General features: G+C 49.7%; 1 protein-coding gene and 1 long non-coding RNA gene across 4 annotated transcripts in view; one reads left to right on the top strand and one right to left on the bottom strand.

Moving 5' to 3' along the window:
- Positions 1 to 586: 586 nt before the first annotated feature.
- Positions 587 to 5,021, bottom strand: LOC121138816. The gene is made up of 2 exons (XR_005875673.1): positions 4,860 to 5,021; positions 587 to 4,744 (listed from the first exon to the last, which is right to left on the bottom strand). It is a non-coding gene; the product is annotated as an uncharacterized LOC121138816 (long non-coding RNA).
- Positions 5,022 to 6,512: 1,491 nt separating this feature from the next.
- Ctif (cap binding complex dependent translation initiation factor) overlaps positions 6,513 to 20,650 on the top strand; it is a 240,336-nt gene continuing 226,198 nt past the window's right edge. For 2 of the 3 annotated variants that reach the window (XM_013118055.3, XM_013118056.3), the window contains exon 1: positions 6,513 to 6,777. The gene's annotated coding sequence lies outside the window, so the exon portion shown is untranslated. The remainder of the gene's footprint in view (positions 6,778 to 20,650) is intronic. The other variant, XM_005076456.4, reaches the window with a different exon arrangement.

Consider the following 20,650-nt stretch of genomic DNA (forward strand, 5'->3'; position numbering starts at 1 on the left):
CGCCATTTCTGTTTAAAGTGTCTGTCTTCTGAACTGTGAGGTTCCTTAAGCCTAGATTAATACACATATTAATATGTAACTGTCATTCTTGATGTCTTAGAACAAACATAGACTAGATGTTAAAAACGACCATTTAAAAAATTCTTCAGGGATTGTCTACACAGACTGAATTAATATATAAAACACCTTTTTAATTTTATTAAGTGGCTACAGTAGGATGCAAACTGCATACAGTGCCATTTCAACTACTGTAATAGACACAATAAACTACTTTTTAAAAGAGTGTGTGTGTGAGAGGGAGTCCTGCAGGTTGGTACATGCTTGTAATCCCACTAGGAAGGCATAGGCAGGAAGATGAGGAGTTCCAGATAATCCTTGGTGTATAGCCAGTTGGACTTTACATCACATGCATGTGCACGCGTGCGCGTGCGCACACACACACACACATACACACACACACACAAGGAGACTATTTGGGGAAGAAGGGGACCAGGGGGAGAGCCAAGAGAACACAGGTGGTAATTAATAGTGAATATAATCAGAGAACAATGATACACATGCACGAAAAAAGTCACAACAAAGCCAATTATTTTGTATGCAAATTTATTTTTATGTGTATGTGCATCTGTGCACATGTAAGGTACACGTGTGGGTTCCCATAGAGACCATGGAAGTTGGATCCCCTGGAGATGGAGTTACAGGCAGTTATGAGCCCCTCACTAAGTGGGGAGGTGTCTGAACTTCAATCCTCTGAAAGAGCAACAAGTACCCTTAACTGCTGAGCTATACTTCCAACCCCTTTATATGTGAATTTTTAAAAACTAATTCTGGAAGTTATCTTAAGACATTTATTTCACCTTTAGGCCATCATTTGCAGTGTCTATTTTTGTGGATATATTAAGTAGAGAAGGCAGGCAGGCAGGCAGGCAGAGGCAGAGGCAGACGTTTTTTTATGGAGCCCAACCTTTCCTTTGGTTGATGAGGTGATGGTGGGGGTGATCCGGGATCACTGTTCTTGATACAAAATCAGCTGAAGCATCCACTGATGCCTCTGAGAACTAAGAAAGGAAACAAGAAACCTTATTACAAGTACACCAGGAAGGATGAATGATACGCCCATAGATGCTGGTAGCTGGCTGAGTGGTGGACGCTGAAATGTTGCTGGAGATTCTTGTCCCACCACTGCTTCAGTCCCAAATGAACACACAGAGGCACTAAATTATTAAACTGTTGGTTGATGGTATAGTCCCTGCCTACCTTTCCCAGAATTCTCCTCGTCTCCTAGCCCCGCCTATCTTCCTGCTTCTCCTGACTATTGGTCAAACAGTGTTTTATTCACCAACCATTAAGGGAAACATATATACAGAAGGAATCCCCCATCACTGGGAGGTGCAACCTGGCCTTTGAAGATGTGGGATGAGTCCAAACTCCCTAGCCCTGAGATTCACAGCTCCGATAGACAGACAGCTCCTTCCCTGCTATGGAACTCAGAGCAGTTCCTTCACACCTCCAGCCTCACTTTCTTCTAATACTTAATTGATAACTTAGCTATTGTTCTTTGAAAATTATTTAGAGGTATGGAAGGTTCAAGGCCAAATTATTTTGCAGGCAGTTCAGAATAAGACTTTAGCAGACAGGATTTATAGGCCAGGTGAAGGAAGAGACATCTGGGATTTAAAGAGAGAAGGAATTTTGCGGAGAAGAGATAGCCAGCTAGAGGATTTAATTCCTCTCTGCACTCCAAGGTCTTTTAATTAAATATCGGAACCCACTTAACCTGGCATAAAGCAAAGGAGATGACAATGAGGGCCCAGAGACCAGGGAGCCATGACGGGCACAGCAAGGCATCCAGTGATTGAGAAGGGGAGAGTGAGGAGGCAGGCTTTCCAAGCAGTTACCTTTCATCCTCTCTCCCTGCGTTCTCCCCAGTTTTCCCTCTCTGTGCACTTCTCCAGCTTCTCATCCTCTCTCCCTGAGTTCTCCCCAGTTTTCCCTCTTTGTGCACTTCTCCAGCTTCTTTATCTGAGTCCTGCCCACCTTGGCCACAGGCTTTGACTTAAGGAGCTATCAACAGGGGGAAGAAGTTTTTCAGTCTCTTCCTGCTGATTCTTGCAAGAAGAAATTGGATTGGCTCAATTCAATGGAGCCTAGTCAACCTAGCCAATGGAGCCTTGTGTCAGGCATATATTTCTGGTTTAATTAGCTAATTAAACCAGATGATTCCCTTTATTTTGAGTGTGATCTGGCAAAAAAATACTGTCTTGCAGAGAAGTGTGGCCTGTTTTTCCCCAAGCCCTCATCAGGGTCAGTAATGGATATTCATGCCACTGACCTGAGATCTGACCTTTAAATCTAAGGGCCAATGAGAAACGTCTGCTGATACATTGATCTCTCAATGTCCTTGAATATTGCCAGGCAAGGTTTGCTTACTGTATGTTCCCGTCTGGGCTCCAGGGCTTTCTCTAAAGAGAACGACAAACTCTTTCTGCAGGTTGAAATTTTTTCAGGTTGAAAATTCAGCCTCTTGGCACTTAATTCCACAACTCCATTTGCCAAAAGATTACAAACTTCTTAAAGGTAGATAATCTTGGAGATCAGATCCAGTGATCTCATCTTACAGATGTAAGGACTGAGGCCCAGAGGAGGCAGTGTCACACAGTGAGAGAGGGGTCAGATGGTACCCGGAACCTCACAGGTACCTTGCCATGGCTTCGGCACGGCACACTCCCAATAAACATTCCTCATTTTACCCCTTATTTCACTCTGGCTTCTCTCAAGTTCACAGCTCTTTGCTCATAGCCCTTTCTTCACTGATGGTTACCTCTGGGATTGATTTGCATCTTCCTTCCAGGCAATGGTCTTTGGGGTTTTGTAATGGAAGATGAGATGAGGCAGGAGTGAAATTCAACCTGGGCCTATCAAGCCAGTATCTCTGTAGGTCAACACTACCATACCACAGGACAGACACCAGAAGAGCACCTACTTTCTTTCTGTGGGGTGAGCAGTCACCACAATGTGCAACGAAGCCACTCCAGCCCCTGTCAAAATGCATGACTTTTGCAGAGTGCCCAGGCCGGTGCTACATCCCCATCAAGTTGCACTTCTGATGACTTCCTCCCAGTGAGAAAATTTGTGTAGCTGTGGACCCATTTTCCTCTCAGAAGCCTTTCTGACCATTGCACCTCCTGGATCCTTAGTTTACTGAAAGTCACCTTACACAGTTAGGAACTTTATCCCTTTCATACCACCTCCTGGGTATCCACATGGACTCCTGAAGGCAGCCAGATTCTCTCCACCACCCTCTCTGGCTTTCCTAACAGCCCTTCAATCAGTGGGAGGGAGCTGAAGGAGATCCACTCTAAAGTGCTTGGCTAGCATGCATGAGGTCCTGGGTTCCTAGCACTGCAAAGTAAGTAAATAGACAAATGCATAAATGTGTGGCCTGCTGAAGATAAATTTTCACTTGGAAAAGCTATAGAGATAGCTGAGAGAAGGACTGGGCAGGAAGGAGATGTATATTTATTTTACCCCCATCTTGGGCATGTATAGATTCGGAGAAGTAACTGCTTGAACCAGAGAGCTGCTGGGTTTTCCTTTATAGAATATGTTGTGACAAACAAAACAAAAAATATCCCTCACTCCTGCAGTTGCCCAGTGTCAATGTCTTTTCTCTAGGACTCTGCACTCAGCCCCTTTACCGACTTCAGCTTGCAGGTGAATGCTAGATCAACCACAAGACTGGGAAGGTAGGTCCTGATGCAAGCCAAGCAAGTCAGGCCTTCAGTCTGGGCACATCTATCAGAAGGATACACAAGGCCTCCCCTCTAAAGTCCCCCCATCCCAATCTGCAAAGCTATCACCAGAGGCCGTGTAAGAGAGTCCTCAACAGGAAAACACAAATATGTGGGTTGGAGGAGAGAGTGACTAGCAGGTCTCAGGAAGGTAAGCAACAGTCTAGTAGATGGGGGAAGACCAGGGACCTAGGATCTGAGACTATGAGAGCCAGGAAGTAGTTTGATGGACACCCATGCAGTGGCTCAGGGCACTGCCCACTCTCCAAGGGGAGCCCATGGCACTGCCCACTCTCCAAGGGGAGCCAGCCTTGGGCTAGGAGACCCAGTATGGGGTCTTTAGGAACAGAAAGCACATAGACCTCATTCAGCTGATGGGGAAAGAGCAATGGGCTAAGTTTCCTTGAAGACAAAAGAACTTATTTCCCGCATTAGGATGAAGGACTCAAGATTCCTTCCCACTGTGTCAGCTCTGCTGGCCTATAATTACAGAAAGAAAACATACACAGTCATCCGTATGGACCGGAAAGATCTTGGTACAGGAAAGGAACTCAACCACACTGCCCATATGCCACAGGTCAGGACCACATAAAAACCAGATTATCACTGATTCCCATAAGGTTAAGGCTGTTAAATGAGTTCCTCAAGGTCACCCTACTTGGAGCTTTAGTTAACTACCCATGATCACAGCCACGGGGGGGTTAGGCTGATATTCAAACTCAGGTGTCAGCCTGACTAAAAGAGTCCCCTCTGTTGTGCTTAGCCATGGCCCAAACCCCATAGAGCCCCCACAAGTGCTCTGTGAGGATGTTTTATATTCTACAGATTGCTCAGCATCTCCTCACCTCTGAAAGGTGAGGAGACTTGCAGCCAGGGTGAAGACTAGACCAGACAGTTCATTCTCAGTTGCTTTGCAGGTGGCGTGCCTGTCACTGGATGTGCAAACTCCAGCCCTGAGAACAAGGTAGAGAAATCGGAATTTGCTGGAAGGCTAGAATCTGGTACTATTAGTTAATATTTTGCAAACCTAGGAAATCATCCAGATGTTAGAGTATAAAAATGACTCACCGCTGACCCAAATGAGGCATCCTGCTAAGGACAAACCCCAGAAAGCCAGGTGCACACACTTGTGTTTCTTTGATACTGGAGAGAGCATGTTGGGATCAGCAGGACTGCTTGGCACCAGACAATAGACTTCCAGCACACATTCTTCCTTGTACCAGATGCTGGTTGGTGAGAGAGAGAGAGAGAGAGAGAGAGAGAGAGAGAGAGAGAGAGAGAGAGAGAGAGAGAGAGAGAGAGAGAGAGAGAGAGAGAGAGAGAGAGAGAGAGACCCATGGAGCACTTTGGTTTTGTTTGGTTCAAGAGTCAAAGGCACTCTCCACAGGTTGTGAACACGCATTCCGTTTTGCTTTCCGCCCATGGCCTGCTCCATTCAGTGTTCAAAGCAAAATCCCAACTACTCTAGGTCGCTCCAAGCCCTGCCTCTTCAAGGAAGCAAGGCTCCTTCTGCCCTCTAGGCTCACCCTCTAGTCATCCCTTCCGTTCTGCACTGCTCCCCCCTTGCCCCCCAAGCAACCTGTCCCCTTTCTAGCCGAAAAGCTGGCGGCTGCAGAATTAGCTCTCTTCTCTTGAATCTAGAACATTCCATAGCCATAACAGATGCCTGTCCCTTGCTTAAAACAAAACAACAACAACAAATGTAGTAACTCTTCATTTAAGTACCATCCCTCAGGAAGCCTCCCCACCCGCATCCTGGCTGGCTGCTCCTCCAGAGGTTCCATGGTGCTCTGTGTTTGTGCCTGTACTAGTGGTTACTTAACCCCCATTCTTTCATAGACTGTGGCCCTGCCACAAGACTGAGCTCCTGGAGGGCACAGACTGAGGGGTTTCCTGGTCCCTGCATGCCCGGATATGCCCATTGGATGTTTTACAAATTAATTGCTCAAAGGCTTTCTACAGCAGGTCTCTTCTAACAACTCCAATATGCACCCGACTCCATCGCTTGGTGAGACATACAGCACGTTATATATTCTTCCTGGAGGCCTCTGCGCTAACGTCAGTTTTTAACCAAAACAGTGGAGATCTGGTCGAGTGATGACTGCATTATTCACTGCATCGAATTCTTCCAGCTACAATGTCCCAGCTTTTTAGCATGACCAATGGAAAATTAATCGGTCGCAAAGTGCATATCTAATTACAACACACCGCCCTGCCACAGCGATGCACGAGCCTTAATTATAGCATATGAATCTCAATAACCTACGGTGGCATTTAATGCCGCATTAATAACGCCACTTGTTTCCCCCACAACATCTCTGCCAGTGCATACACTACGCTTTTTCTTATCTACCATTAGGGCAGACTTTACACTTTAAGCACGGAAGTCCTTATCCTTTACAGCCTGCCTGATTCTAAAACCAAGTGTTTCTCTTCAAGTCACAAGGTGCCTTCACCCTCAGTTCTGTTCCCCACCGCAAAGGGCCCCGCTAGCGCAAGAGATCGTTGGAGGGCGGATGTCACCGTAGCAACACTGGTCTGTCCAGGCAGTTAGGCGGCATCCCCGGCGTCCCTTCGGTTCCCAGAGCGCTAGGGCCCGCCATCCCGGGAAAGAAAGGCGAACTACATTACCCAGCAGGCTTGCCGTCTCCCTCTTTCCTTTCAAGTCTTTGCACGTGGCCGGAGGGGGAGGCGGGGCCTGGACGTCACTCTTCTACATTCCCTTTCCCTGTGTCAGTACAGGGATCATTTTTTTCCTTCCTCTACTCCCTCCCTCTGCCTGCCCCTCCCTCCCTGTCTCCCTTCCCTCCCTCCCTCCCTTCTCGACTGGGTCGGTCCGCTGGGGTGCCGGATCCCCTCACGGCTGGGACGCGCCGAACTCGCAGCAGGAGTCGGCTTTCGGGAGCCTGGTCCCTCCCTTCCCCTTCCCTGCCCCCTTCCCCCACCCCCGACGCGGGCTCCGCGCGGCGGCCGGAGGAACCCCGAGGTGAGCATCCCTCGTCCGCCCTTCTCTTTTAGTCACCTCGGCTTGCGGGTGGAATCGGGGACCCGGGAGGAGGGCTACATGAGGTGCTCTCGATAAATCCGGGAGAACCGCTCCAAACAATTCTCCCCCTTCCCCCTCCCAGTGCCTTAGCCAGCCCGGTGTCCGCACCCTTCCACCGTCCTCTCCTCTGGCTCTAGGGGGGCATCGCACTCTCCGATCTCGCCCCTACCCAGGGTTTGTCCTGTGGTGGGCCCCGCTCGCCGCGCTGTAGGGACCGTGACACCGGACCTCCGAAACCCAGAAGGATTCCTGGGCGCGGGGGGGGGGCACGCGCGTCTGGAGCCCCACTCGCGTTGGAGCTGCGCGCTGTAGCCGATGTCATGTGCCCGGTTCCGACCCGCGGGGAGGAAGCCCGCGAGCGAGATTCCTCTCCCTTTTGTTTTGGAGCCTCGTTTGCTGCAATGAGCAGTTGTTCCAGCGCCAGGCAAACTTGCAGCTGTTCCGACCGCGCTCTGCGCTGAGGTCGGAGCGCGACTGGGGAGGCGGCGGCGGGCGCGGCTGCAGCACTCGGAGCCGCGGGAGGGAACCCGGGAGTGTGTGTGTGTGTGTGTGTGTGTGTGTGTGTGTGTGTGTGTGTGTGTGTGTGTGTGTGTGTGTGTATGTGTGTGTGTCCACGCTGCCGAGTCGCGGGAGGGAACCCGGGTGTGTGTGTGTGTGTGTGTGTGTGTGTGTGTGTGTGTGTGTGTGTGTCCATGCTGCCCTACCCCGCCGGGCTGACGGATTGTGTCTGTGGCTGCGGCCGTCCCCGCGGGCTCGGCGATATCTGTGGCTGCCTCTTGTCTAGACAGGCAGCAGACCCCTCCTTTCGTCCCCGGTGAGCCCGCGGGTCTCGGAGGGCGCGGCGGATGGGAACAGTGGAGGCAGCGTTGGTAGATCCTTTGCAGTGGCAGTTTTGGCCGTTCTCCGCCGTGGCGATTCTTTTGGCTTTAAGAATTATCATTCCTGTGGCCTCGGAGTAATGGGGCCTGGGGGATAGATACGCCCTGCAGATCTGAGGTTAAGTCGACAGGCTCCAAAAGGCCGATTCTTGCTGGCGGGTAACCCAAGGGCTGCGGAGTGCGCTGATTTGGGGGGGGGGTAGCAGGTGACGTTCTTAGGCGCCGGTTTTAGGGGGAGATGGGGGCGGTGGCTTGACTGAGGCAGATGTCTAGGGGACCCGGAGATCGCGTGCGGGCTCCTGGATGCCACCGGAGGAGGCGTTCCTGAGACCGGGAGTCTGAGCTGGTTGTTTATTGGCATTAAAAGACAATCCAGGATTCAAAACCCTTCACTCAGCCTCCTGGGCTCTCTGGTTTTGCAGAGTTCTCAGGGTAAGGGCCAGGGGGCGTGTGAGCTGAGAAGGGGGCGCGGCTTGTAGAGGGGAGGGATCGGTGGCTGTGCCCTGGGTGTCCCCACCAAGAGGGAGGCGTCGTCTCCCCCGCCCAACTGTTTGTGTGTGTACACACAGCTTGGTCTTCGAGGGGGCGGCATAGTGGAGAACAGCGTGGGGTGGATGCCTCAAGGGATTGGCCCAGCCAGCTCCAAATGGTGTGAGTTGGGCTCTCTGCCTTGTGTGTGTCCGGGCTTGCGTTACTAAGGAATCCTTCGACTGGCTGGGGAAGACCTTAAGCTGGTTTGGGCTCTCCAATGTTTGTGCGGGAGTCCCTAGCCCTGTGGCCCTCCCTCCACGTTTCTCTTGTCCCCGTAGTCCAGTGATTGGCTGGGCTGGGAGGATCCACCCAAACTCTGGCGCCCCACCCACCTAACCCGCACACCCTGCTCGCGGGTTCAGGATCCTTGACCCTAGTATGGAGGCTCCCGGTGATGCTCGTGCCTGCACATTCTCTCAGCTGTCTTCCCAGGTCCTGGAGAGAATGTACTCGTTCAGTTACCCCTCCTAGCTCCCAGTTCTTCAGTTGAGGACCAAATCTTGCCCGGTAGCCTAGGTCCTGTCTGCCTCCTGCAGGCCTGAGGACACACGCCACTGCCTGCCCCGCCTGCCCGGTTGTCATTTTTGAAGCTCTGAGATTATCCTCCTCTGGCTAGGGGCCCCTGCACGTCTCGGACTCCTGGACGCCTCGGAAGCTGCAAGCTCGGGTGTTGGGAGCCTCCCCAGGTCGAAAGTGACACAGCTTAAGCACCGCCTCTGCTCAAAGGAAGGCGAGGCAGGGCACAGGGAGGAGCAATGGGCTGTCCTGCCGGGTTCCTCTTGACCAGCATAGGACCTGGGCCCAAACCTCTGGAATCTTTGCTCCCAGCAGCCCTGGACCGTGCAGGGAAATCGCCAGGATTTTCAAACAACCCAGGAACAATACAGTGCCACCGAATTGAGTAGACTTACAGAATAAGAGCGTGTTTGTATGAATTTACAGAGCAGTTTCCCTCTATATGTCATTACATATATTAAGAGGCTCCTGTGAGGTATGGACTGACCAATTCCACCGTACAAATGAGGACACCAAGGCTCAGGAAATGATGTCACTTGCCTAGAGCCTCTCAGTAAGTAAAGGGCAGCTTCCCTCCTCTTGTGATTTCTCTTTGCTGCAAATAGCTGATCACTATTGTGTAAGACAGCAAATGTCTCCTGACCTACCACCGCTTCCCAAATGCTGGGATAACCCACAGTTTTTTATTTAAATGGTGACCTTTTTGAGGGTGGATTCTTGGTACCTCAGGAAATAGCCTGAGAAAGGGGTAAATTATGCTGGTCCTTATTCTTTGTCAAAACACTTTTTTGTTGTTGCTTGGAGACAAGGTCTCACTATATTGCCTTGACTGGCCTCCCTATGTTGACCAGGCTGGCCCTGAACTCATAAAGGTCCATCTGCCTCCAGAGTGCTAAGATTAAAGGTATATACCACCTGTGCTTGGATTTCATCAAAATAAATAACAATGAATAATGAAAATAGATACAAAAAAACCACAGACCTCTACACTCATCTAATAGTTTGATGTTAATGAGAACATGCCAGCTGTGACATACCTGTTATATGTCAACATGTAATAAGCACATAGGGTACACATATACTTGTGTATACATGTGTGTTCACGGAGTCCTTGGTAAATTCAAGATGTGTTTGTTTGCATAGGGTTTTTGTTGTTGTTTGTTTGTTTTTTTGAGACATGCTAGCCTAGGGTTAGTACAGCCCAGGGTGATTGATCTCAAACTCACAGCGACATTCCTGCTTCAGGCTCCTAGAGCTGCCAAGATTTATTCTTTACCTCTTTCAGTGCTATCAAGTTAGTCATGCAATGCTCCCCACCCCTCACCCCCCCACCCCTGTCTTCCTGTCTTCCTCCCTCGCTAGGGATCATCAAACCTAGGAAATTGCAAACATCCCCACAAATCTGTATGAGTGCCTCAATGTTCATACAAATTAAGGGGCCTGCTCAGACATGGCCTTGGAGGGATTTTCAGGTTGGCAACCTGATCAGCAAATTACCACCCGTCCACTCACAAATGTGTACTGGGCACCTTTGAGCTCATGTATCTTGAAGTACTTGCAACCAGTCCCTGCTATGTGCAGAGCAGTGATTCTCAACCTGTGGGACCCAAGCCCTTCTAAGGGTTCGAATGACCGGTTTACAGGAATCACCTAAGACCATCAGAAAACACAGGTATTTCTATTATGATTCGTAACAGTAGCAAAATTACAGTTATGAAGTAGCAATGAAAATAATTTCTTGGTTGGGGTCACCTCAACATGAGGAACTGCATTAAAGTGTTGTAGCATTAGGAATGTTGAGAACCACCATGTTAGAATCTAAAACTGGGTTCTAGATGTTGTGGTGGACATAGGAGTTTTAGTTTCTCAAGTGCTTACAGTGAACCTATGTAGGCTATACAATCCATGTTGTTTGGGGCACACAAAGGTACCACAGCAGTACTAGTTAAGTTACATGGCAAGAATAGAGCCCTAAGAAGGTAACCACTCATCAGTATTTTATAGTGCTTACCCTGGGACTTAATCAGTTTCACATATGTCGGTTTCCAGGTCCACACTGGTGCTTAGTATCTTAGAGCAAAGATAGAGGGGAAACCATGGTGGGAAAGGTCCTCAATGTCTCTGTTACCTGAACTGCAGGTTATTTGGAATCTTCTAGATGGGTCTAGAACAGTGATTGTCAACCTGTGGGTTGTGACCTTTGGGTTGAATGACTCTTTCACAGGGTTGGCCTTAGACTTTTGGAGAACATAGGTATCTACATTACAGTTCATAACAGTAGCAAGATTACAGTTGTGAAGTAGCAACAAAATAATTTTATGGTTGGGGGTCAGCACAACATGAGAAACTGTATTAAAGGGTCCCCACTTTAGGAAAGTTGACCACTGCTCTAGGGTTAAGTCCTTCGGCAAAACATAGACAGCCAATGGAGACTTACCCTGAAGCCATCCAGCAGGTTCCTCTGAGCAACAAGACACTGTGAAGATGTTCATTCTGCCCCTACCCCAGCTCTAATGTGCCATGATCAAGAGAGAAGCTGTGGTTTTGGTCAAGGTCTCACCAGGTCCTCTTGCAAGGGCTTACAAGGTCTGTGTAGATGTTAGTGTGAGGTTTGTAATGTTGATATGTTAGTATAAGGTCTGTGATGTTGATATGTTAGTATGTGATCTGTGATATTGGTATGTTAGTATGAGGTTTGTGATGTTGGTGTGTTAACATGTGATGTTAGTCTGAGGTTTGTGATGTTGGTATGTTAGTATGAGGTTTGTGATGTTGGTGTGTTAGCATGTGATGTTAGTATGAGGTCTGTGATGTTGGTATGTTAGTATGAAGTTTGTGATGTTGGTGTGTTAGCATGTGATGTTAGTATGAGGTCTGTGATGTTGGTGTGTTAGTATGTAAGTATGTGATATTAGTATGAGATCTGTGATATTGGTATGTTAGTATGAGGTCTGTGATGTTGGTGTGTTAGTATGAGGTCTGTGATGTTGGTGTGTTAGCATGTGATGTTAGATGAGGTCTGTGATGTTGGTATGTGAGTATGTGATGTTGGTATGTGAGTATGTGACGTTAGTATGAAGCCCTGCAGGTCTTACAAGGTCTGTGTAGATGTTAGTATGAGGCGGCTTTCACCTAGTCCCATATTCACTTGTGTGGTCTCTGGCATCCTCCGATCCGTTTTTACTACCCTGACTCTAAGGTAATGGAAATGCTGATCATGATGGTGGAAGCTGAGGTGGGTGGCTGCTACGCAGAATCTTGTTTCTAGAGAGACAGGAAGACATACAAACAGACAAATTACAGTCTCGGAGAACTCTCCCACCAGGTGTTTCTGTAGAACTTACCTGATCATGTGTTAACTGCAATCTGTAGCCCGAGCCGAGCTCAGTTCAGAATAGGATGAGAACAGACCCATCCTGGATCCAGGCAACCTAGATAGAGAAACAGATTGCCCAGTCTCCATGCAAAGACCTCAGGGCCTCAGAAGTGAAATGGCTTACTCAGGGTCACAAGGAGCTCTTGGCAGAGTGGGGCAGGAAGCCTTGGTCTCTCATGCCTTATCCAATGTCTTTCTCATGATCCTCCTGCCTCCACCTCTTCAGTGTATGCTCCTGGGGTAGGTATATGCCACCACAACTGATACAATTTCTTCTTCTCTGCCAGTTACTTACACTCTCTTCAAAACAGCAAACCCCCAAAACCAAAACCAACCAGCCAAACAACAACAAAAAAATGGCCCCTTGCTTTTCAGTCTGTAGTTTGTCTCCTTCTCTTTGCTTTGACATCCACTTGGCTAGAGATTGCTTTCCTTCAGGGCTGGCCTTTGTTGCCTTGTGTTTTGTCTTGGCATCCAAGAATAAATGAGGGCCTTTGCGGAGTGGAGGCCTTGTGGTGTTCTTATTTGGTGTGTTGCTTTCTGGCCCTATGGCATGGGCCTAGATGCTTAATGCTCCTATGGCCTTGCATTTCCTAAGCTCTTTAACTGAATTAAGCAAAGACAAAATGGCAATGAGGAAGCAGACAGTGGAGGTTGTGCTTTACCTGACTTTATGTGTATTACATCAATCACCCATGTAGACTTTTCATTTCTGCCTGGAAAGTTGGTTTCATCTCCCCGACCCATTTTACAGGTGAAGAGACCAAGTCTCCACGGTTAGTGGCAGGCCCAAGTCCCAAATCAGTTCTAAAACGGGCACGTGGCCCTGTATCTCCAGGATCCACACCCTTGGTGCACAGTGCTAAGGATGCTGACATCGTCATTGTTCTTTTATGAATGGAGACCTGGAACCCTTCACAGATTTATGCTTGGTCATGGCCAGCCAGGGAATTGGACTCACCAACCAGCTAACTAACTGCAGAGAGGGATTTTGTAGATCAAAGATGCAAGGCAGTTTCCATAGCAATGATATGTAGAGTAGGACCAGTTTGGGTTGGTTTAATGGTAGAGGTGTATTTGGGAGTAGGCCTAGGTATTTGGTATGAGAGGTTTTTTGTTTTTTGTTTTTTTGTTTTGTTTTGTTTTTTGGTTTTTTCGAGACAGGGTTTCTCTGAATTGTTTCGGAGGCTATCGGTCCAGCCCAGCCTCGAACTCACAGAGATCCGCCTGCCTCTGCCTCCCGAGTGCTGGGATTAAAGGCTTGAGCCACCACCACCCGGCGGTATGAGAGGTTTTAAATCGGATAAGGACCCAGAAGTGGATACAGGGAAACTGTGTATTCCTGGGGTAGAATGGACCAAAGAGGTCTGGTTGATCACCTCGCAGGGTACGGTCTTCTTGATTGCTATTGGCTCTGTTTCTAGGCCTGGCCCTGTGTTGAACTTGGACTACAGCGGAGGACAGGCATAGAATTCTGACTCAAATATAGTAGGAGAGAAACATAGATTGCCACATTTCACTACGATTTTTCAAGTGCATGATGACATAAGTCCGTCAGGGAGGACTTCCTGAAGGAGGCAGTTCAAGCATTGACTATTAAGGAGAGAAAGGAACTAGCCAAAGGAGACAGGAAAATGGCCTTCTGTGGTAATGAACAGCAGGCATAAGGTGGCGGCGGCCAGATCTACTGACTCGGGGAAGGAACTGTGAATTCAAGGACTCAGCTGAGGAAGCTTGTCACAACCAGCTGAGGACCAGCTGCACGACCGATGCTCCAGGATGGGAAAGGGGCTTTAACAAAGAGGCCTCTGGGCTCTCAGAGCTTCAGTGTTTGTGTCATAGCCCGGCTAGGCACTGGAGATGAGTCCAGGGTCACGTGTTGTCTTAGTTAGGTTTCTGTTGCTGTGACAAAATGTCTAGGACCAAAAGCAAAGGAAAGGGGTTATTTCTCTTCTTCTTCCACATCACAGTCCACTGAAGGCAGTCAGGGAGAGAACTCAAGATAGGAAGTTAGAGCCAGGAGCTGATGCAGAGGCCATGGAAGGTGCTGCTTACTGCCTTGCTCCTTTTTGCTTGCTCAGCCTGCTTTCTTATAATACCCAGGACCACATTTCAGGGCTGACCCTACCCAAAACAATGAGTTGGGCCCTCCCACATCAGTCATCCATCAAGCTAATGGCACCACTAGCCAATCCGGTCTGGGCCAGAGTACACGTTAGGCAGATTTGGGGAGCAGCCTGTGGTTATTGTTTACATTTAAGGGAAACCCTCCACAGACCCCCAGGGCTCCTGGCCACACCAGCTGACTGTGAATGACCGCCCATGCTGGGTTAAGGTGGGAATAAAGACCAGTGGCCAGTTCAGTGTAGGCTTTGGATCAGAATTGCAGATAGCACAATGCCGGAGGAGGAGGAGGAAGGGGGAGCAAGAGCCACTGGCTGAGAGTGAGGAGGTGCCTGTGAGGTGATGGGGACCTGGACCCTGGAGGAGCCGCTGTAGACAATAGAGCAGACCTCTTCCTCCCATTGTCAGAGAATCCTTTGTCACACAGGGCTGCCGGCTCCTGAGGGAAGCCAGGCGGGGATGCTGTGTCATGCTGGAGGCCCAGCTGGCAGAATCAGGCTGCAGCTTCATCTGGATGCATTAGAGTGAGTTAGGCTCTTTCATCTTTTAACATCCACAGGGAGTGGTGCCCTGTCCCGGGCCCTTCAGAAGGGGAACTGTCCTCAGGAGCAGGTGGTGTGCTTGAGGTAAGATGGGGACATGCGGAAGCTGCTAAAGAGTCGCGCAAGCCAGAACGGTAGAACGCAAGTTAAGTGACAGAGCATAGCGGAGATCCCCGTTTCGCTCATCCATCACTGGGGCCAGGCCCAGCCTTTTTCTGTTTGGACTCTCAAGACCCAAACCTATGGCTGGCACACGGAAGGTGTTGGTCTCCCCATGAGTCTTTGTCTGCGTCGGGGGTCAGAGGTTAGCCAGAGAAGGCATCTCTGCACAGGTCCTAAGGCGGGCACCCCAATACTGATTGAGACACTTGCAGTGCCACAGTGGAATGCCCCTGGAAGCCTTCCAACTATAGAGTGCCTGGAGATGCTGCAGAAGATGCAGCGGCAGCCTTTCTAAGAACAGCCTGGCTCACGGAATGCAACGGAAGCCTAGCACGAATGAGATGTGGGAGTATGCTCAGGCAGGACTGTGGTTGAAGGATAGCTACCTGGGTTCAGAACCCCAGAGCCCTGACAGTGTCTCCTCCAGGACGGGGAACGGAGAGCCCTGCCCCTAGTTGGCACAGGGAAGTTTGCCTACCTGGAGGAAGCATAGGCTAGACATCAGCTCCCCTGGCATGAGTGGTCCTGGGCTATTCAGGTTTGATGCTATTCGGTACTGTAGGAAGAAAAAAGAAAAAGAAAAAAAGGGAAGTTACATATTTGTAGATGAGTTCCATATGTCTACAAAACTCAGAGCCTTCTCTCACACAGCTTGCTCATACCAAATCCTTACAATATGTCATCTTTCCAGGCTGCTGTTTAGGGCACGTGAGGATTCCCATAGTTGTTTCTTCCTCAGACTGCATTCCTTCCACCATGTCCTCCATGTGCCCAAAGATACAGTTTCAAACTTGGGGAGACACCTGGGGTCAGCCGGCTGGCCGCCTTTCCTCTGCTTGGGAATGCCGGCCCGAGCAGCACTTAGCCCATCTGTGAGGCTGTATTCTGCCTGTGAGAAGCCTCCACAGCCACTGGTCACTTCTGTCTGGAGCCCCCAAAGCCACAGTGATGAGTGGTTTCTAGTCCTTTCACCGTCTTATTTCTGCTGGAAGGGCCTCCGTTAGCAGAGCTGAGACTGAGAATCTAGCCAGTTTGGAGGCAGGGTTTCTTGGTGTAGCTTTGGAGCTTGTCCTGGAACTCACTCTGTAGACCAAGCTTGCCTTGAACTCACAGAGATCCACCTGCCTCTGCCTCCTGAGTGCTGGGATTAAAGGTGTGCACCACCAATAGTTGGCCAGTTTCTGTCTTGATTTCTTTAACGCCAGGAGGGCTGGTAAGGACAGACATTGAGCAGAGCTTGCGGTACAGGCCCAGTCTGTGATATATAAATTATCATTTATGTTTTTGTTTGATTTTGTTCTTGGTTTCTGAGACAATGTCTAGATATGTGGCTCAGGCTCACCTTAAACCCTCTGTGTAATCCAAAGTGTCTTGTATCCAAACTTGCAATCCTCCTGTCTCAGCCTTCCAGGTACTGGGATTATAGGTATGAGCCACCATGCCTGGCTTGAGAGAGACACTCTGAGCTGCTTTGGCACCGTGCTTTACAGATAATCGTGAGAGATGCCTAGGCATGCTTTTGCTTGTGAGGGAGTGGCTGGGGAGCCACATGCACAGAGCTGGGTTCATCGAGTGTCTGTTGTGTGCCAGGCTCAGTGTTGGGCACTTGGGTTTGTGCCTCACAGAATGAAGCTAGCTTCTGAGAGGGAGACTGCCAGGGGCAGAGAAATGTAAATGCCTGGCTATAATGGTGGCCACAGAACCCAGAAGTTACTCAGAAGGGATGCCTGTGGAGCGGGGTGGGTGCTGCCCCTGTGATTCCATTATAGGGAAGCCCTTGGGATAGACATCTCTATGCTACCGCCTGCTGGGGGCACATAGGCCTTTGCCATGATCTTGGGGACTTTGCTATGAGTTTGAACCATGAGATCAAGACAGTGGATGGTGCTGAGTTCTCATCCTAACCTATCCTCCCCCCTACAGGACAGTGTTCACAATGTGGTTTTTTTTTTTTAGGGCACATGTGTTATTTGTTGTGTCTGTCTATAGCACCCATCTCTCCTATAAGCAAAGGCATTCATGTCTTCCTCTTTGCCATGCAGGGTGGCCAGCATCTATGTGGCTTACATGTCTGCTGGCTTATGTCGGCTATGGGGGAGTGTCGGCTGCTCCTGTGCTAAGGTTGGCCAGGTTGGGTCAGCTCTGCCAGTTTCTAGACTCCTTGCTGTGTTGACAGAGCCAGTGGTAAGGGTGAGAGCTTCTGGAAACGCCCAGTTACCCCTCCCCTCCCTGGAAACGTCACTTCACCCACATGCCACTGGTTCTCCTTAATCTTTTTATCCTAAGGCTCTTACCTGACAGCATTTGGTTTACGTTAGCCATCATCTAGCACCGGCCAGGCTGTGGGAAGGATGGGATAAAATTGGCAACGCCGAAAGAGTCCCTGCCCCACATCTTCCCACGGGGAGGACAGAACTCATGCTCAGGCTGTGGAGGTGAAGGAGGAGGCAAGGGGACTGGGTGGCTGGAAGGAGGGCGGCTACAGTGGGTTTTATCTGAGTGGCCAGTTGTGCCGGGATACAGATGTGAACTGAGATGATTCCAGACAAATGAGAGCTTACTCCCACATGGCCCCAAGAGCACATGTGCATTCAGGTCACACCTCATAGCTACTGTTGGGCATATCTACCATGTCTGCGTACATGGGTGGAACTCATCGTGTTCAGCGGACACGGGCATCTGTTTCTCTGTGTTGATTAAGAAACAAGAGGAAGGCATTGTCTTGGCGACTGTGGTTCAGTTCCAGCCATAAGGTTCTCTGTGTCTTACCCTGAACCCGGTTGTGGGGTCGAGGGAAGAAGTACGAAGGGAGAAGAGCCAGGAGCATCCAACAATCCAGATGGCTCGCTGGAAGATAGGTGTTTTAAACCGAGGTGTTTAACTCCCATTGCCAAAAGTCAAAAGGGAGTTTTAGGTTTACTTCGTTCAATGGTAATTCTGAGGGCTGCCTTTATCTTCAGGTTTGACTCTCTCATGGTCATGTGACTGTCATTGCTCCATATATCAAAGTAAGAAAAGTAAGTCTGAGAATCTAAGGTGCTAGCTAGTTGATGGAAGACAGAAGTTCCCTTTGCTTGTGGCCATGGGGCTGAAGAGGAGGGAGGGGCACCTTCGCCCTGCAGATGGAGTCTTCTTGCCCATGCTGGTTACTCCTGGCCTCGGGTGGTGCAGACTACAGGAAGATGGTAAAGTGCATCTTTGTCCTCCATAGAGCACTGTCCTCTTTGTGCAAATGGTTCAGGCCAGGCGGATACCATCACAGCCCAAGCACAAGCAGCCTACATCTGCTTGGGTATCTGTGGGACCCGCCTTCCCACAGTGGTTGGTACACCAGGATCAGAGTATGCAGCCTTTCCCTTGGCCTCCACCCTCATGATTCCTTGAATGCTTCCCTGGTTTGTGCTGAGTGGTAGTGAACACACTAAGAGTGTCCCCCACTTCTGTGTCAACCCTGCATTTCCTGTGGGGCTGGTGCAGCCCTTGCCATGGCACTCACCCCTGGAAGAAGGTAGGGTTGGCTACAGTGCATGCTTGTAGGAAGGTATATGTCCATTTGGACTCAGCTGTAGAGTCTGAGCCAGCTTACAGTGGCCTGAATAGTGTCACTGGGGTCTCTGTAGAGAGCACTGGGCTGCATCCTTTTGTAACATGATTGGCATCTGTGTAAGGAGGGAGCTTGGGCTGGGTGCAGAGGTGCACATGTGTAATCCTAGCTTGAAGAATCTGGGGCAGTAGGATGCCTAGGCTATACAGCAAGACCTTATCTGGGAAAGAAAAGAAAAAAGAAAGAAGACGTCATAGGCTGCAGATGGAGACGAGCAGTACCCTGGGTTTTATGCCCTGTGCCCCAAAACAAAGCCCGAGTAGATTAGTGGATAGAAGGCCACCACTCGAGGTGAAGCTTGAGGGGCCACCACAGGAGGACATGCAAACCCAAGGAGAAAGGCTTCAGGAGAACTAACCCTCCTGATCACTAGGTTCTGGGTTTCTCCCTCCAGCACTATGCGCCTTGAATTTTCTGTTGCTCCAAGCCTCAGTGTGCCCCAGGACAGTGGCATGATCTGTCTCCTGAGTATGTGCATCATTGAGCCTGCATACCAGTTCTTACCCAGAAGCCAGGCAGGTACCAGTATGAGCTTCTGGGTAGCACAGGGGAGGGGGCAGGTTTGTTCTGAAGCCCTTGGAAAACCCAGTGATAGCTTTAAACACTGAGCACTTTTTGGATTACTAGTGTAAGAGCTCATAGTGAGTACTTTTTAGATATTGATTAGCCTTCCAAACCTATATTTTATGCACGAAATAATGAGGACACAGAGAAAGTCTGCCTTAGATTGCATGGCTAGGAAGTGGCATAGCAGATTTCAGTTCAGCTGTGCTGAACCCTCACACCCAGGGACTAACTGGTTATGCTGAGGCCACCTGTGTTGTTCTGGGGAGGTTTGTCATTGGTAGTCTGAATGAGCAAGCCACTCCCATCTGCGTATTTTTTTCTTGGTGACTCCAAGACTTAGATGAGATTACATCTCTGGTGCCTGCCCCTTCTCATTATTTAGAATTGTCCACAGGGACTGACATGGAGAAAGAAGAGTCCCTGAGTTTCTCTTTGCCTTTACTGTCCCTAAGGCTGATGCTCCAGGTCCACCTGGGCTGGCTGGCTGAGGGTGACAGCCTCCCAGTGACAGCCTCTTGTTCCCTGAGAGGGGACGATGTCTTTCATCACCAGACCTGACACCATCATGTCAAGCTACCCCAGGTCCTGTGAGGAGGGCTCAGGCATCCACAGCACACAGTGAGCTGGGGCTATTGCAGCCTTGGGAAGCTGATAGGGTGTCAGTCTGGGAATCAGGTTCTTACCCATTCTGCTTCCCTGCCCTTAGCCTCATGTAGGCAGCAGGAGAGGGCCAAGTAAGGAGATGGCTGTCTGAAGTTCCAAGGACACAGTAGAGGAGAGGGTCATCAGAGTAGAAGGGAACTTGGCTGTGAACCTTGGGCAGGCCGGCCTGGAGCACATCCCTGGAGGAGGCTGACTTTGCTCACTGTACTGGAGACAGGCTTGCTTAATGGATCCGTAATAGATACGAGAAAAGTGCCTTTCAAAGTGGCCTGCTGTGACCTCATTGCTTCTCTGACTCTGGTATTGGGACATTAGGTGGGGAGAGCAAACCTCTGTGCCCTCCCTTCTGTTGTCACGGTTCCTAGGGATCACAAGATCACAACTCCTGTCCTCGTGGAGCGCCTAGGGGCCGGAAGGACTCATGCACTAATTCCAGCAGGGCTCTGTAAGGAGAATGACCCGGTGACCTAATAGAGATCATGCACACTCACTGGAAGAACAGCAAAGGGAGGACGAGCCACGCCTTCCTGGCTCTTCAGAAGGCTGTGTAGAGGTTGTCAGGTACCCTGTCCACTGAGTCATCCTGTCCGTTGCCGTGCCCAGCAATAGGCTCATCCCCCAGGCTGAGACAGGGAGCCCACCAGTTCAGGTTTACTCAAAGCACTAGAATGGGTGGAAAACAGGTCGGTGTGATGGAGAACCTTGATTGTGGATGTGACTGGGTTGAGAGAGGCTTGGGTGGCTAATGACAGGCAGCCATGAGTGTGTCTGTCAGGCCTGTCTCCAGAGTCTATTAGATCATGAGGCTCTGACCTCATGTCATGCATGTTTTATCTCCTGATGGATCCAC

The sequence above is a fragment of the Mesocricetus auratus genome, unplaced genomic scaffold (genome assembly GCF_017639785.1).
Source record: "Mesocricetus auratus isolate SY011 unplaced genomic scaffold, BCM_Maur_2.0 Super-Scaffold_6730, whole genome shotgun sequence".
In the NCBI taxonomy this organism is placed as follows: Eukaryota; Metazoa; Chordata; class Mammalia; order Rodentia; family Cricetidae; genus Mesocricetus; species Mesocricetus auratus.